The following is a 16,190-nucleotide window of genomic DNA, read 5'->3' as shown; positions in this document are numbered from 1 at the left end:
AGCGCAGGGCTGGTGGTGGGGTTCCCGTGGGGGTCCACGCGAATGGTCGGCAGCGCCCCTAGCCCGCGGCCTCCCCTTGCTCCCAGCCCATCCTCTCGGTGGAGAATCGCCTCTTCCAGGTGCCTTTTAAGATGTGTTTCCACCCACATGCCCCTTCAGAGAGAGACTCCCAGCAGGAAGGGCCTGCGGCCTGAGCCAGGTGGTGAGCCTAGGCCCTCTCCTCTGCAATGCAATATCCCCCTTCCTGGGGGCGGGGCTCCAGAGAGAAATGTCTCCTCTTTCCCTCCCCCATCCGGAAGCGGGGGCGGGGTGTTGGCGTTTAATTAACGCTGGCAGTAGACGTGACAAGTGAAGGCCTAATCCGAGGGCTTGTGACTTCTGCATAAGCCTGCTTGGCTCCCAGGCCCCCCAGAAGCGGGTGAGGGACAGCAATTCTGCTGGAGGGACTATAAAACTTGGGATCCCTGGGTGGCTCAGCGGTTTAGCGCCTGTCTTTGGCCCAGAGCGCGATCCTGGGGCCCCAGGATCGAGTCCCACGTCGGGCTCCCGGCATGGAGCCTGTCTCTCCCTCTGCCTGTGTCTTTGCCTCTCTCTCTCTCCCTATGTCTATCATAAATAAATAAAATATTTTAAAAAAATAAAAATAAAAAAATAAATAAATAAAACTTGCCGTCCCAGGGCAGCCCGGGTGGCTCAGCGGTTTAGCACTGCCTTCTGCCCAGGGTGTGATCCTGGAGACTCGGGATGGAGTCCCGTGTCAGGCTCGTTGCATGGAGCCTGCTTCTTCCTCTGCCTGTGTGTGTCTCTCTCTCTGTGTCTCTCATGAATAAATAAATAAAATATTAAAAAAAAAAAACTTGCCGGCCCCCCCAGCACGCCAAGGTCTCAGTAGTAGGCAGACCCTCCAAACGCACGTGCACACACGCGCACGCACGCACACGAGTTCACCTGCTCGTGGGCACACCTGCACCTGAAAGCAGCCCACAAACAGGGGCATCTCTTGGATGACCAGAACCTCATTAAAATAATCCCTGGCTTCTGGGGCAGCTTGCCAGGTATTAATGCAAATGTTTCTCTAACTCTCCAGGTTCAAGAGCAACAGTTTATACAATTCTAATTAGCATAACAAAATCCAGTTAAGAAGGGGGGGGGGCTCCTCTCCTGTGATGCTTCCAGGTAATTGGCAGGAACAATTATCACAGCATCAGGAATTTTCAGCCCCGACGATGCCTGGGCCCCACTTGAGCACCTCAGGAGTCAATTTCCAGAAGTCCGAATGAGGCCCCCGTGGGGGCTGCTCACCCCACGCCTGACACGCGTGCTTGCCAGCGAGGAGCGTGCACCTGCTTCTCAGCCGTCCCCACTGCGCCCCTAGGCCCAAGCAGCCTACTTCCCGCCCCCACAGAGGCCCACAGTCACGCGCCTACTCACACACACACCTCACCCATGAGCTTACCCGAACCATCCATTCATGCAACAAGAGTCCGTGGAGCCCTCCGCGGACCAGACCTTCTGCTTCGTGCCCTGCCCTGCAAAATTCTTGTTCAGTTTCTTCGAGACACTCCTGGCTGCCCTTCTGTGCGCCTGCACTGGTGGTAGAGACACAGGATGAGAACCAGACAGCCCTTGTCTTCAACAAGGTCATGTCCAGGGGCGCCTGGGTGCTTAGCCGGTTAAGCATCACCCTTGGGTTCTCTGTTTGTAATCCCGGGGTCCTGGGATGGGGTCCTGGGTCAGGCTCCTGCTCATTGGAGAGTCTGCTCCTCCCCCTGCCTTTATCCCTCCCCCTGCTCTCATGCTCAATCACTCTCTCTCTATCTCAAATAAATAAATAAAATCTTTTTTTTAAAAAAAAAAGAATGTCATGTTCAATATACACGGGATACAGCCCAGGAGACAAAGCCTGTGCAAAGGGTTCAAAGGGTGCCCATCTCTCCTGTGTGGGCAGGTGAGCAGCGGTAAGAGGAGCAGAGATAACACGGACACAGGCACCAGGGGATAAAGTCCCAGCAAGAGGCATCAGGGGGACTCTCGGCATGGCGGTGGCCCCGGCGCAGGAAGGACACAGCTGGAGGCGGGCTGAGGAAGCAGGTGGCGGAAGGGTCACGGCAGGTCTGAGCTAGAGCCTTTGCGGCAGGCCGGAAGGAACCAGAAAGGACGCCACTGTCCTCTCCAGGTGAGGGTGGTGGGCAGGGACAGTGGACCCAGGTTCAGACAGGGAATGAGACACAGGGGAAGGAGAAGAAGTCCAGAGGGACTGTGGGGTGAGGAGGTGTGGGCTGGGGAAGGACCACAGGGACGGGGTGGCTTGAGGCCACCTGAGCTGGGGGTGGGGGTTGCTGGGAAGAAGCGTCCTCTCACATAAATTAACGCATTCATGTGTGGGGTGCGGCCTTCTGCACCGCGTGTGTCTATTCGGAGCTATACCACCATCTTTGCCAGCTACCCCAGGGGAAAACACACACACACACACACACACGCACACACACACATGCACACTGCTCACAGACACACACAGCTCACAGACAGACACCGAGGCTCATGCAAGCACGCATGCCCAGCTCACGCACCCTGATTCGTGGGAACCAGAAGAAGCCACCTGAAGTCATGAGCTGGGTGACGGCCCCCATCTCCGCCTGGGGAACACGTGTGCCGGCTGAAAGGCAGCCCTCGCCACCCGTTCCAAGGCTTCACTATCAAACCCCCGACTGGCCCAAATCAGTTTGCATCTGCACGTGTGATTCTGCTCAGGTGCCCAGCAGAAGCAGGGACACCCGGGCAACTTCTTGCCCCATAAGAACCCTTGAAGGGCACGCATGGGTCCCCACTGTGCTCCTCCACCCCTTCTGCTGGGCAGCACATGCAGTCCTGGCAGCGGGTGGGCAGGCTCAGACTTTCGGACGGCCTGCTCTCGCTCGTGCTCCAGGCTGGAAGACAGAGGTCATGGGAGCAAGTCCCATGGTTGACTCCCAAAGCCAAGGCTGGAACATGAAGGATGTGTGTGTCCCTGCATCCTTCATGTCCTACCTTGTCTTGTCATCTTCGTCCCTGGAGAAAGGGAGAGTACCAATGGTCCTTCAGGAGGGAAGCCTGTGGCTCCTCTTAGTGCCCTTCTCAGCCCTAGCACAAGGCTCTCAGGTGTATGTTGGATGAATGAATGAATGAATGAAGGAATGAACCAAGCAGTCTCCCACCTCCCCCCACTCCTGGTTTGAAGGTGTGCTCAGCACTTTCTCAATTATGAGCATTCCCAGCTCCATCCCCACGTTGTGCTTTCCGAGCATTGTGATGCTTCTCCAGTGCAGGACGAGGACGAGGACGTGGAAAATCCTAGTTTCCTTAGACTTCATGCCTCCTTTGTCCTGCCCACTAGTGTGTCTCTCCTTTGAGATTTATGTTCTTGACGTGCCCTTCTGATGAGTGGGAAAGGCCGGGGGACCAATGAAGCCATTCGAATGCTGCTCCCCGCACCTGCAGTGCAGCCCCGGAAGCTCAGGGTGGGCCCGGGTGGCCAGCGGCAGGGGACCTGCTGGCTCTCGGCGGGGTCTCTCCCTCTCCCCTCTGCCCTCACCTGGGCTGCTCAGCGAGGCCGGGAGCCATCCAGAGGTAAACAGAGAGACCTCAGTGACCATAACAGACACCAGGCAGTGATGTTATTTGCTGTAACCGGAGGTAAGATAATAATATGAGTAATTTAAGCCCAGGCTCCAGGGATCCCTGGGTGGTGCAGCGGTTTGGCACCTGCCTTTGGCCCAGGGCGTGATCCTGAAGACCCCGGATCGAATCCCACATCGGGCTCCCGGTGCATGGAGCCTGCTTCTCCCTCTGCCTGTGTCTCTGCCTCTCTCTCTCTCTCTCTCTCTCTGTGTGTGTGTGACTATCATAAATAAATAAAAATTAAAAAAAAAAAAAAGCCCAGGCTCCAGATTGGAATCTACAAGCAATAGGAAGGGAAAGGAAGGGGGGGTGAGAGGGGAAGGGGAGGTAGGGGTGTCTGGGCAAAGGGACAAGGAGAGGAGAGTGTCCGGCAAAGGTGGCTGTGTGTGTAAAGCTCAGAGGGCGAGGAAAGCTCGGAGAAATCCAGCGCGATCAGAGTAAAGAACCAGTAGCCCGAGGGAAGCAAAGGGCTGGCAGGGGCGCTTGCAGGGGCTGGGGCAGGGCTCGCGTGAGCCAGCTTCTATCCACGCACCAGATCCGGTTTTTAAATCATCGGGACTCCTGTGGACTGGTTGTCAAATCGAGCCATTTCTTTAAAAAAATTCAATTCTATAATCTTACAATTAAATACATTTTGTTAAAAACAATGACAACAAAAGCTCGAACCCTCCCCGATACCCTGGCCCCCGCTTCCTAATTATTTGGCTACATTTTATATTAGCTACACTCTTGAGATAATTTGTATTTCTTGCATCTGTGCGCTGGAAACGTTATATAATGGTGACTACCACACCTTGCTTTCCAGCGCCTCACTCGGTGATGTCATGCTGTGAGCTTGAAATTGGCCGCAACAGGAGGATTTACACCATGGAAATTGGCAAACTCTACAAATCAGGGCATGATTTATGCGGTGGCGTTGATCGTCTAGCCCCGAGAAAGCCGTAGAGAGAATGTTAATCATACAGACTCAACGTCAAGTGGGTTGACTGCCATTACGTTGTGAATGTCACAAGAAAAGGATTGTCAGATTGGGGTTGGATCCCGACCGCAGGGCGCCTACAGACGCAAGAGCTCGGCAAAGACCAGCGAAAGCATTCTGAGTGTCAGTGGGGTAGGTGGAATCTGCAACAAGGAATAGTGTATATTTTGTTATTACTTGTAAATTGGCGCCCCACATCCTTTCTATCCGTAAAACTTAGGATCAATGCACACTCGTTTGTTTTTCGGAGAGCGGGCTGCCCAGCACGCAGCAGCACACCACGGGCTGACGGCCACGTTAGGTGTAGCGGCTTCGTGCTGGATTACGAGGATATCCCCCTTCTCTGGGACTGTCATCGCACCAGGTTTTGGACACTGGCTCGAGGTGGAGAGGAGACAGGAGGCCACCGGCTAGGGCGCAGGGACGGGGCTAGGAAAGATGCCCAAAGCCGCGCCTGTGTAGCAGCGGTGGCGGCAAGCGGGCCATGCGCAAGGACACTGCCCAGACGTCAGGAACAGAGCCCTCTGCTCACTGTCGCGGCCGAGGTTATGGCCTGCAGCCACCACCCTGTGCTCCTTTACGCGAGCCTCAGGGAGCACAAGCCATCCTGGGGGACCGTGGCTGGCCAGACTCACACCGTAAGTTGCCAAGACGGAAGCTTGGCCTTCTTTTGAGGCGTCTCCCACCGCTCCCTACTCAGGGCCTGGGCTTCTCCCTGTGCAGGTGGACCAGGTGTCCAGTCATCCGCCGTCCATGGCCTCAGCCACTGTCACTCAGCGCCCCCCTTACAGGCAGATGGAGCCACTTCTGGATTCCTGCAGAGGCCACTATCTGGGGGGGACCCAGCACCAGACTGGGCGGCTGAGGCTGGAGATGCTGAGCCCTCCTCCCTCCCAACCTGGCTGCCTGCGGGGAGCCCCCCCACCGCCACCCCCACCCCCAGGGCCATCGCAGGAGCTCAAAGCTGCCGACAGCAGCTGCCCATGTTCCGAAGAGGCTTCCTCACTCAGCAGCTTTCCGCAGGCCGTGGGGCCCCGCGCCCCGCACCCCGCGCCCCGTGCCCGCGGGCGCAGCGAGAGGCCAGCAGCCAATTCGGCGCATCGTGTGCAGCCCCTGCGTGGTGCCGCCGTGGCTCCTTCGTCCCCACACCTGACACCTGCGCCCTCGGCCCCTCTGAAGCTCGGGAGACGGATCGCTGATCCGCCGAGGAATCGTGCTCTACAAGGTTAAGCGTGTTTGCCCAAGAAATACGGATAATGCTCTTATCATGTATGACCTTTACTATGTGTGGAACACTGTCCGTGACAAAAATGCCATCTTTTAAATGGTTTTCACACCGGGGTATCCAGCCATTAATCATGGTGCATGCGAGTGCCCGTGGCGCTGCCTAGGAAATCCGCGGGCCCGTCGCATCCTGGCGGCTGCGGACGAGCCTTCACTTCATTATGATGCTGGGCTCGGGCCTGGAGTGTCCTGGGCCTGCGGGTCTCCGAGGGCTGGGGCCAGGAGCCCGCCACCACCTGCTCCTCCTCCCCTTCCTCCCCCACTTCCCCCTCCCCCCCTTCCTCCTTATCCGCAGCAGCAGCAGCATCCATGCGGGCCTTATTTTAAGGTCTCCTCGGACCCCGGGAGCCGATAAACAACTGGTGCTCGATGCCCCCGCTGAGGCTGCATGTTCATCAACAATGTCGGTCTTGCTGCCCGGCCTTCCCTCTCCTGCTGGAAGCTGGGTATTGTTCGGCAGGGGATGGCTGCCGCCCGCCTGCTCCTGCCTCCCCCCTGCACGCCTAATTGGAGGACTGGCAAGCAGCAGAATTTGGGATATTCTCTCCACAAAGACGTTCTCTGATGTCAGCCGGGAGCATCTGCACTCTCCAATTAGGTGGCCACCAGCCACACGTGGTGGCCCGTGAACACTCGGAACAAAACTGCCCCCGACGAGAGAGGCTGTCATGAATGGGAGACACGAACCGATTTCAAAAGCTGGGGACTTGGGGATCCCTGGGTGGCTCAGCGGGTTTAGCCCCTGCCTTTGGCCCAGGGCATGACGCTGTGGTCCCAGGATCGAGTTCCGAGTCGGGCTCCCTGCAGGGAGCCTGCTTCTCCCTCTGCCTGTGTCTCTGCCTCTCTCTTTCTCTCTCTCTCTCTGTCTATCATGAATAAATAAATAAAATCTTTAAAACAAACAAACACAAAAGCTCGGGACAGAAACACATTCACCATATTTTAGTAACATGTTTTATGCTGATGACATGTTGAAATGACAACGCTCGGGATACATGGGGTTAAATAAAATGTTTTATTGAATTTAATTTTGTCTCTCTCTTTTTACTTGTTGAACACGGCTACTAGAAAATGTGCAATTCCAGATGTGGCTCGCACTATACTTCCGTTAGGCGTGCATGTGCAGCAATAGGCCGGATGCACGCTCCTGGCAGAGACCTGGCCTGGGTGTGGGGGAGATAGTTGGGCAACAGGAGAGAAGGTCGGGCCCCCGCGCAGGGACCTGATGCTCCTGACCTCATGGTGGGTGAGCACGGTGCCCTCACAAACATCCATGCAAACCACCCACCTTTGGGGGATTATCTGTGTTTTCCAAGCCTGATGAGTAGAGACACACTTTCCTTTAAGAATACTCAGTGATTGGGATCCCTGGGTGGTGCAGCGGTTTGGTGCCTGCCCTTGGCTCAGGGCGTGATCCTGGAGTCCCGGGATCGAGTCCCACATCAGGCTCCCTGCATGGAGCCTGCTTCTCCCTCTGCCTGTGTCTCTGCCTCTCTCTCTCTCTCTCTCTGTGACTATCATAAAAAAAAACAAAAAAAACAAAAAAAAAACCTCAGTGATGACCTGGGGGATAGACAGGCAGAGGTAGCCAGGTTCCCCTGAGTCCCCATTTGGAAGGGAACCAGATGACCTCAGCAGGGAGCAGACAGTGAGTGTCCACCCCCAAACTACCGGCAGTCCCCCCTGGTGATGTTCAAATCTCCCCTGCCCTACAAATTTTGATGCGCACATCTGTTCTGAGCCACTTGTTAAAATGACCAGTTGATGCACACCAAGGGCGGTACCACTGGGCCGAGGAACTTCTTGATGACTTCTGGATGTTTTCCAGACCACCTACAGCTATAACCCACTTTCCACCACTGTCCGAAAAAGCACCTGGGTACTTGGCTCTGGGACCACCAAGCATTTCTCCATCAGCGTCATCCCAGGTCTGACTGGTGCACAGAGGAAGTGTAAGTGGGCATTCTAGGACCAAGGGCCATAGCGTGTGCAGGTGCAGGGATGGCCAGGGGAAGGGGCCTGCAGGCTGCTCTCCCCTCTCTCTCAGGGATTTGCCTGGCAGACTTTTGCCCGGAGCAAAAAAGTCCCTGTTTGCCAGACTCTGTGGGTGCTGAGGGCTCAGAGATGGCCATGCCAGCCCTCAGTAGGCCTATTAACTGGTTGTTCCACACACATGGGCAAGCAACAGGATGCCCATGAGCGACCTGGGGGCATCAAGCCCAACCTGAGGATTTGGAAATGCACACGGAGGAGATGGAGGAGCCGATGATGCCTCAGCTGTCTGAAAGGACAAATTACAGGTGCACAAGATAGTAGAGGTGGGAAGGACATTCCAGGCCAAGCAAGGCTCTGAGGCATGGGGCAAAGTTAACAATGGAAAGTATGCGGTGGGCAGCCGGGGGCCCCAGGGCAGTTTGGCTTCCGTGGACCCATAAAAGGCAGGGAGTACAGGAGACAAAGCTGGAAGGGTTGATGGGGTTAGGACAGACGGGCAGGGGGACCTTGAATGCCACACCCAGCAACCCAGCTTTTCCCTGGAGACAACGGAGCATCCCCAAAGGGCTCTGAGCTGGGGCAGATGAGGCCAGATTCAGATTCTCCCTCAACTGTCTGCCAGCCAGGGCTTGGAGTTGAATTAACACCAAAGGGACAAAGTTCGGTGGCTGAACTTGGACCCTGGTGTTAGGAACGGAAAAGAAGCAGAGATCCAAGAAATATTTAAAAGATGTAACTGGTCAGGCTCCATGTCAGATTCAACGTGGAGGTCAAGGGAGACCACCCTGGGGGCACCGTGTGTCTCCCAGATGCTGGCTCTGATCTCCAGATGAGAGAAGGGCGTAGGCAAGCCCCCGATAAATACTGGAGGCAGAAGACGTATCCACCAACGACATCCTGGGCCAGAGCAGCGTCACGCTGCCCACCGGCCTCCTGCTGACCTCTCGCTGGCTCTCTGGACGGCCCAGGGCACAGGGGTGACTCCACAGCAGCAGGTCAAAGCCAGCTAAGTACCTAAATAAAGACATGATTGTAAGGATGATTAATTTGAAGCATCTCATTAATTTCATGCGAGGGGTGGGGCCACCAGATAGCACTTCCCGAAACTCATTGTGTGCCTGGCCCCAAGACACCCCCATTCGATGTCTGGTTGGGTCTAATTTAAGTATGTAAATTTAATGGTTCAGTAAGTAAAATTGCCTTTATTGTTTGTGCAATAATTTATGGGCTCGGCTGGTTCATTTGATGGGACTCTATGATGGAGTAGGTGATGGCCGTGGAGCGAGTGTTTATATAAAGAACTCAGGGGAAAGTGTGGAGAAACATTCAGCCCTACAGTCCCAAACATCGTATTCCCAGGCTGCAGGAGCAGGCCAGCGGCCACCCCGGCGCCAGCACAGGTGCTCTGCCCCCGAGAGGCCAGCTGCCACCAGCCAGGGCGGCTGCAGCTCCGGACACTCTGGAGGGTAGCTGGGTGGGAGCCCGGACTCCTGGGTTTTAAGATGCATTCAGTGCAACCTGCATGCAGACATTAGGAGAACTGGGAGCGCTCGGCGTGGGCAGGAGTCTAGGCATTTTAGAGTTCCCCTCACCACCTGCTCCCTGACCCAGCCCTGTCTGCTCCATCCTCCTCCTCTTCCCCACACACCCTGCTCCCCTCACCTGCTAGGGGAGCGGTAGTGGTGAGCCAGGGGTGAGGGCGGGCGGTGCTGAGAGATGACCCGCAGATGGCGGAGCCGGGGCATCGGGAGGAGAGTCCCCAGGGGACTCGGTCACCCTATCTCACTGTGGAAGGTGCCAACGCATAGCAATGAGAAGACCGATCTGGGAGGCAGGGGCTCCAGGTTTTTCTGCGCTCGGGGACTTAGGAGGTGGGAAGCCAGCGCACGCAGAAACTTGATCCTCGGGCACCTGGGTAGTTCAGTCTGTTGAGCATCTGCCTTCAGCTCTGGTCATGATCCTGGGGTCCTGGGATAGAGCCCCCCATCAGGCTCCCTGCTCAGCGAGGAGTCTGCTCCCGCCCCCGCTTGTGGCCTCTCTTGCTCTCTCTCTCTCAAATAAATAACTTGCATCTTTAAAAAGAAACAAAGAGGCTTAATTCTCCTTCTGTTTGCCCAAGATAATCCCTGGGGCACGCCTGAGCGTGTACCAGCCAATGTCAAGGAGAGGGCGACAAGGGGACTGCAGGCCAGCTTGAGCCGCCCATCCATTCCTCAGTAGTCCCTGTCCTCTCGGAGAACCCCACCTCCCAAAAAAGCCAGTACTGAAAACTTGGTCCCAAGAGAACCCCTGGTTACTCTGCTTCAATCATGTCCCTTGTGCCAGGGGTAAACTGAGTCCTCATGGGAAGAAAATCCGGTAAAAAATGGAGTTTGGGAAGACAGCTAAAAGAGTGAAGTTGGGAAGCCTTGTTAAATGAGATCTGCCTTTAGAGCATGGAGTCGTGAGGATGCCACCGCTGACATGTGACTGTGGGTCATGCCTCCGGAAGGACGGGTGGAGTGGGAGTGGGGGGGCAGAGAACCCGTGGCCCTCCCAGCACGCAGCTCCAGCTGGCAGCCACCCATTCCGGAGCTGAGCAACCCCTACTCTTCCAGGCCCTGGTGCTCTCCTCCATCAGGTTTCAGCCTTCCCCGTCCCCTGTGATTGTCCCTGCCAGGGTGGGGACAAATAAGCATGGCCACCTCTCAATTTTCCATGGCTGATTATCTACTCTGTGGATTATCGAAAGCCAATTTTGGCTCCTAGACCAGCATTATCGCACCCAACCGCCCTCTCCAGCCCACCTGAAGGGGGGGAGCTCAAAGGGCAAGTCTGCTCACCTACGACTTGGCCTCGAAAAAATGCCTCTTGGAGAGGAACTCAAACCTCTGTGGAAGTTGGGTGCTGTCCTCATGAGATAAACACCCAGGATTTTGTATCACGCGCTTTACTGATCCCTGTTAATAGGATAAGAATGCTGTGCTAAAATTAAGCTGCCTTCACATTTGTTTCCAGTTCACTTCTCCCCGTGGGGGGATGGCCCCCCAAAACAGACTGACAAGTATAAACTGCTCCTAACCACTTTAGCAGGGACGAGGGCTGCTGATGCCCACCAAGGGCTCACTCCGCGTCCAGCACTGAGCCGGTTCAGGAGATGGAAATCTATAGAGACAGAAAGAAGAACCCACGGGTCAGGGCAGGGCCCCCAGGAGGGGACTCTGAGGCCAGGATCAGAGTGTAAGTCATTTAATCAAAAGTGGAGCACAGGAAACACCAATGGGGAGCAGGGAAGGGATGTGGGGACAGGAGGCAGTCCAGAGAAGTACCTCAGTCATGCAATTGTCACCGAGAGCAAATGGAGCTCCAGCCCAACAGCAAATTCTGGGAGACACAGTGGCCCATCCTGGAGGCTGCAAAGTTTCCACCAACTCCCTGAGCACCCTTGGCTGAGGGCTGGTCCCAGGGGCATAACTCATCAGCACTTCCAGCCTGTCCTTCTACCTAGAGGGATCCTGACTCTGGCAGTGAGTCCAGGTGCAAGAGCAAGCAGAGGTCAATGTCAAAGGGCTCTGGGTGGGGCACCCGCAGGTCTGCTACACCCATTTTAAGAAGAAATTACTTCCCAAAGCCATGCACCTAATAGCAGACAGAGATTCTTCCCCGAAGCCCAACCATCCCCTGGCCCCACCACACTGACTCTGCCGAAGGCCCCCCTGCCTCTGTGGGTTTCCCACAACACCCAGCTCCCAGGTGGGAGCACATGGTGGCATCCCTGCTAACACCCCCCCCCCCCACTCCATTACGAGGCGGAGTGACACCACAGAATGCTGTAACAGCACCAAAGTCGAAGGCCAGGGGCGTAGCAAGAGCCTGACCTTGAAAATACTGTTTTTCCCACTGACACAAAGAAGGCTGATGAGCATGGGAGAGGACGTGGAGACCTGGAACCCTCCTACCTGCTGCTGGGGACGTACAGAGGTGCAGCCACTGGCAAAACCAACCTGGTGGCCCTCGGTAAGCCAACCACAGAGCCACCATGTGACCCAGCAATTCCACTCCTAGAAACATACCCAAAAGAATTGAAAATAGGTGTCCACAAAGACCTCGACTACAGATATTCACAGCAGCCCTATTCACAACAGCCCAAGATGGAAACAGCCCGAAGGTCCAACCACCGAAGCATGGGTAAACAGCATGGCGCATCCATTCGCTGGAGTGTTATTTCAGCCATGGAAACAATGGAGTTCTGAGACGAGCTGCCACATGGAAGGACCTTGGCTCCATTATGGGAAATGAGAAGCCAAACACCAAAGGCCACATATTGTATGATCCCACTTACACAAAGTGTCCAGATTGGGAAGCTATGGAAACAGCACATTAGTGGCTCCAGGGATCAGAGCGGGATAGACTGGCGTGTACCTGCTTATTGTGGAGTTTCTTTTGTGAGGATGTTTGCCACCAGATAGTCGTGATGGCTGCACCATGTCATGACTGTACTAAAACACCACTGAATTGTATTTACAACAGTTAAAATGGTAGTTTTGTATAATGTGTCCTTTACCATAATTAAAAAAAAAAAAAAGAAATAGCTGCCCACCCCAGAAGAAGGAAGGAGTGATATCGAGGTTAGAAGCATTTATTGCACATAATTGCAAAACTCGTGAGAAATCTTGACTCTTTTTCACACCCAGAATGGAGCGTGGGGAAAACCCAAACCAATAATAATAATAATAAAATAATAAGCCCTAACAGCTGTGGGAGTAAAATCGTCTCTTTGGCTCACGTGTGGATAATCGAGAGTTAACTCTTAATGAAAATCATAAAACGCGGGAGCAGTGGGAATAAAGATTATGTCCTTAGCCAACTGCCAGGGACCATGTTCCTAAAATAATGACTCCCCTTTTTATTTCCTTCATTTTATTGTACAAGGTGTAATATAGCCGGGCTGTGCCCCACCTTCCAGGGGAAGGTAATTGTCAATCAAAATGAAAAATGTCATAATTTAAGTCTGTCCCAGCCTGACAAAAGGGTCCATATGGTCCTTAAGTGAGGCGCGCGAAGGTTGGCGCACGGAGCCGTGATTTACAGGGTCACCAGCGGACCCGCTCCTCCTCGACCTTCAGGGACCACGTGCCCAGGACGGTCACCTGGATGCGTCCCCGCAAGCCCTGGAACAGGGTCCCCACCCAGCGAACCCCGGGAGGAGAGACCGCAGTGAAAGAACACGGAACATGATTGATTCCCCTTTCTCTGCCCTGCCGCTGCCTAACCCCGGAGTCAGAGCAAACGACACAGGCTGCAGGTCTGGGGACCGGTGGCGGCTGGTTGCGTTGCTGTTGCGTTGCCGCGTTTGTTGTCTCATCTTGGGAAGTCATGATGCAGGGACGCTTACGTGGGACTGGGCAGCACAGGGTGCGTGTGGTCAAGCTTGCCCTTGCACCTGTACTCGACCAGAGTGAGGATGCGCGGCATCCCTTGTGCCAGGCGGTGATGTCATTTCAGCCAGAGGCACCTCGGGTGAGAGACATCCCCGGGCCCCTGGTGTCCAGCCTCCCAGCCAGAGCCTCCTCCGAGACTCCCCCAGACCCCTCGCCCCTCCTGGATCCCTTGTGCTGGGGCTAAAGCTGCTCAGAATGAACAGAAACCAATCCTGACTCCTCCTTCTTTTGAGCCCATCACCCCCCTCCCCACTGTCACCACCGCCCCCGTGTTGTTCTGTATTTTAAATGAACACCATCTGAACAGCAACGCGAGCACACAGTTGGGGCAGCAGCCTGTCTTGTCCTCCCTCGCTCCGAGTCCGCAGGCCCCAGGGAGGCGGCCGAGTCTCTCCCGGGAAATCAGAATATTGGGGAGGCTCCAGGAATTTCTGGGGAGTCTGCAGACAGCGCATGCCTGCCACCCACACACGCCCGCCCGCACACACGCACTCACGCTCCCCCCCCCCCCCGCACTCTCCCGGCTCTAGGGAGCCCCCCCCCACACACACACACCTCATTGGCATCCAGTCCCATTAACTGATTGCTCCTCCCGCCCTAATATTCTAGGCTGTTCAGCAAACCTTCTTTTGTTTCCGCTTCCCCGCTGTCCTTCTGAGAGGGGCCCTTCTGATGAATATTAACGCTCCGCCTGAACTGTTCCCAACCGTCTTAAAGGGCAGTTCCTCTTTTCGGGAGGCCTCGATCAATTGATATAAAGCAAGGACGGGATCGATATGGAGGGCAGAAGGAGCGGATTGCAGGGTCATTGGATGGACGAGACTGGATATCTTTTTTTCTCCCCTGAACCTCCTCGTTTGCTTGCCTGGACTGAGCTTTTTTTTTTTTTTTTTTTTTTTTTTAACGATTTTATTTATTTACTTATGAGAGACATGGGGAGAGAGGCAGAGACACAGGCAGAGGGAGAAGCAGGCTCCCTGCGGGTAGCCCGATGTGGGACTCGATCCCAGGACCCCAGGATCACGCCCTGGGCCGAAGGTGGCTGCTCCGCCTCTGACCACCCAGGCGCCCCTGGACTGAGCTTGCAACAGGGCAGCTGGAGGGGCTTCTAGGATGGGTCGCTCCTGCCGGAAGCCACCAAATTACCTCTGAAACAATGTGATAATCAGCTGGGCAGGGCAGGGGGTGGCAGCTCCAGCACCATCCTGCTAATCCTGTTGGGGGGGACCCGCTCCTTCCCACTGCTCCAGGGTCTCTGCTCGGGGTGGGGGGGGCAGCTCCCTCCCTTAAGAAGCCTGCCTCTCTGCCCACTAGCTGGCCTGGGCCAGGGCGCCAGCCTGGGTGGCGGCAGGGTGGGCCCCGAGGTCCCCTCCCGCTCTCCCCCTCCCCCCCTCCGCCCCACCCCTTCTTTCCTCTCCCCAGATCTGCTGTAACTGACATTTTCCATCTGACAGGTTCTGTTTTCCCTGCCTCCGGTTGCCAGGGAAACAAGCAGAGAGGACCGCAGCCAGGGAGCCGTTAGCTGCCTTTTTAAGGGGCCCTGGACATAAACAGCACTTTCCATAATGGGAGCCGGGCACAGAGGTTTAAAAAAAAAAGAAAAAAAAGACAAAACAAAACAATGCAGAAGAGGAGGCTAAAGTGAAAAAAAAAAATAAGTCAGGGAAGGGCCCCCCCCCCCCACTGGGTTAATGGGAGAATGAAGGACAGAGGACAGATCCCAGGCAGCCTTACACTACCCTGGACAAAACCGGCCACTTTCCGGAAGGGTCTGATCGTCTCCTTGATGTGTAGAAAAGCAGACACAGGCCACCAGCCCCGATGGCTTCTCTGAGACCACGAAGCTACTCGGGACTATGGCTCCACGGAGCGGCGGGGGCGGGCACCCCTTAGGATTGAAACCCTCGGCGTTTCTGAAGCGCCGGGCCATGCAGACCTGTCCTTGGAGAAAGGGGAGGGGTTCTGGTTTCTAGGGCCCACTTGCTCCCTGGAGGAAGGGGGCAGAGGTGCAGGAATTTGGGGGGAAATGGCAAAGGGCGAGGTGGCAGAGGGGAGGGTGCCCCTCTCTCAGGAAGCCAGCCGGCACTGGGTAGGCAGGGATCTCTGCATTCACCCAGGAGCCTTCTCGAAGCAGCCGCTTCCGCAGCCCCTTGTTTGTAGACGGTGCATCATGCGTGTGCACGTGTGAGCCTAAACACGTAGGGTCAGACGCGTGGACCTAAGGGGACCCAGCCCTTGGCAAGCTTGGGGAGCAGAGCATTTATTTGTGGGCCCCCAAAGGCAGCATCTTCTTGTTCCCCTTGGGTGCCTCTTCCCCCTCTACCCCCACCCCGACCCCAGCAAAGGAGCGACGCTCACTGCTCTCCGGTGCTCGTCTCCACCAGCCCGTGCCCATCTACACCCGCGAGTCCCTGTCCCAGATACGCTCCCAATGGACCAGGTACCGGTGCACCGAGAAGCCACATTGCCCGTGCTGACGAGCAACTGGCACCATCTATTCTGTGCTCATTGTTTCTAGTTCCCGCGGCGTTAAACAGGTCATGAAACATTTTTACACCCCGTCATTAATGATTTTACATGCCCGCACCTCTCTGGGCTTCAGGTCTGTACCTTTCCACCCGGAGGCCCCCTAGTCCTTCAAACTCCATAGATTCAGGGCATACCTCAGGGTCCTCCGCCCCCAACCCAACCCCCACTCCTCCCCCCAAAGTCTCTAACCCACTGCCTCAGGGTGGCCCGTACCCCTCCCTCACCCTGGGCCCGAAAGGTCTGTGACTTTGGGTTCCGTCGCGTGAGTGTTTCTGAGCCCCTCTCACATCTCCAGCCCCCTGCGTCTACCATGTTCCCTGTCCCAG

Source organism: Canis lupus, chromosome 9, assembly GCF_003254725.2.
Source record: "Canis lupus dingo isolate Sandy chromosome 9, ASM325472v2, whole genome shotgun sequence".
NCBI lineage: Eukaryota > Metazoa > Chordata > Mammalia > Carnivora > Canidae > Canis > Canis lupus.
Note: the sequence above shows the minus strand (reverse complement) of the source record.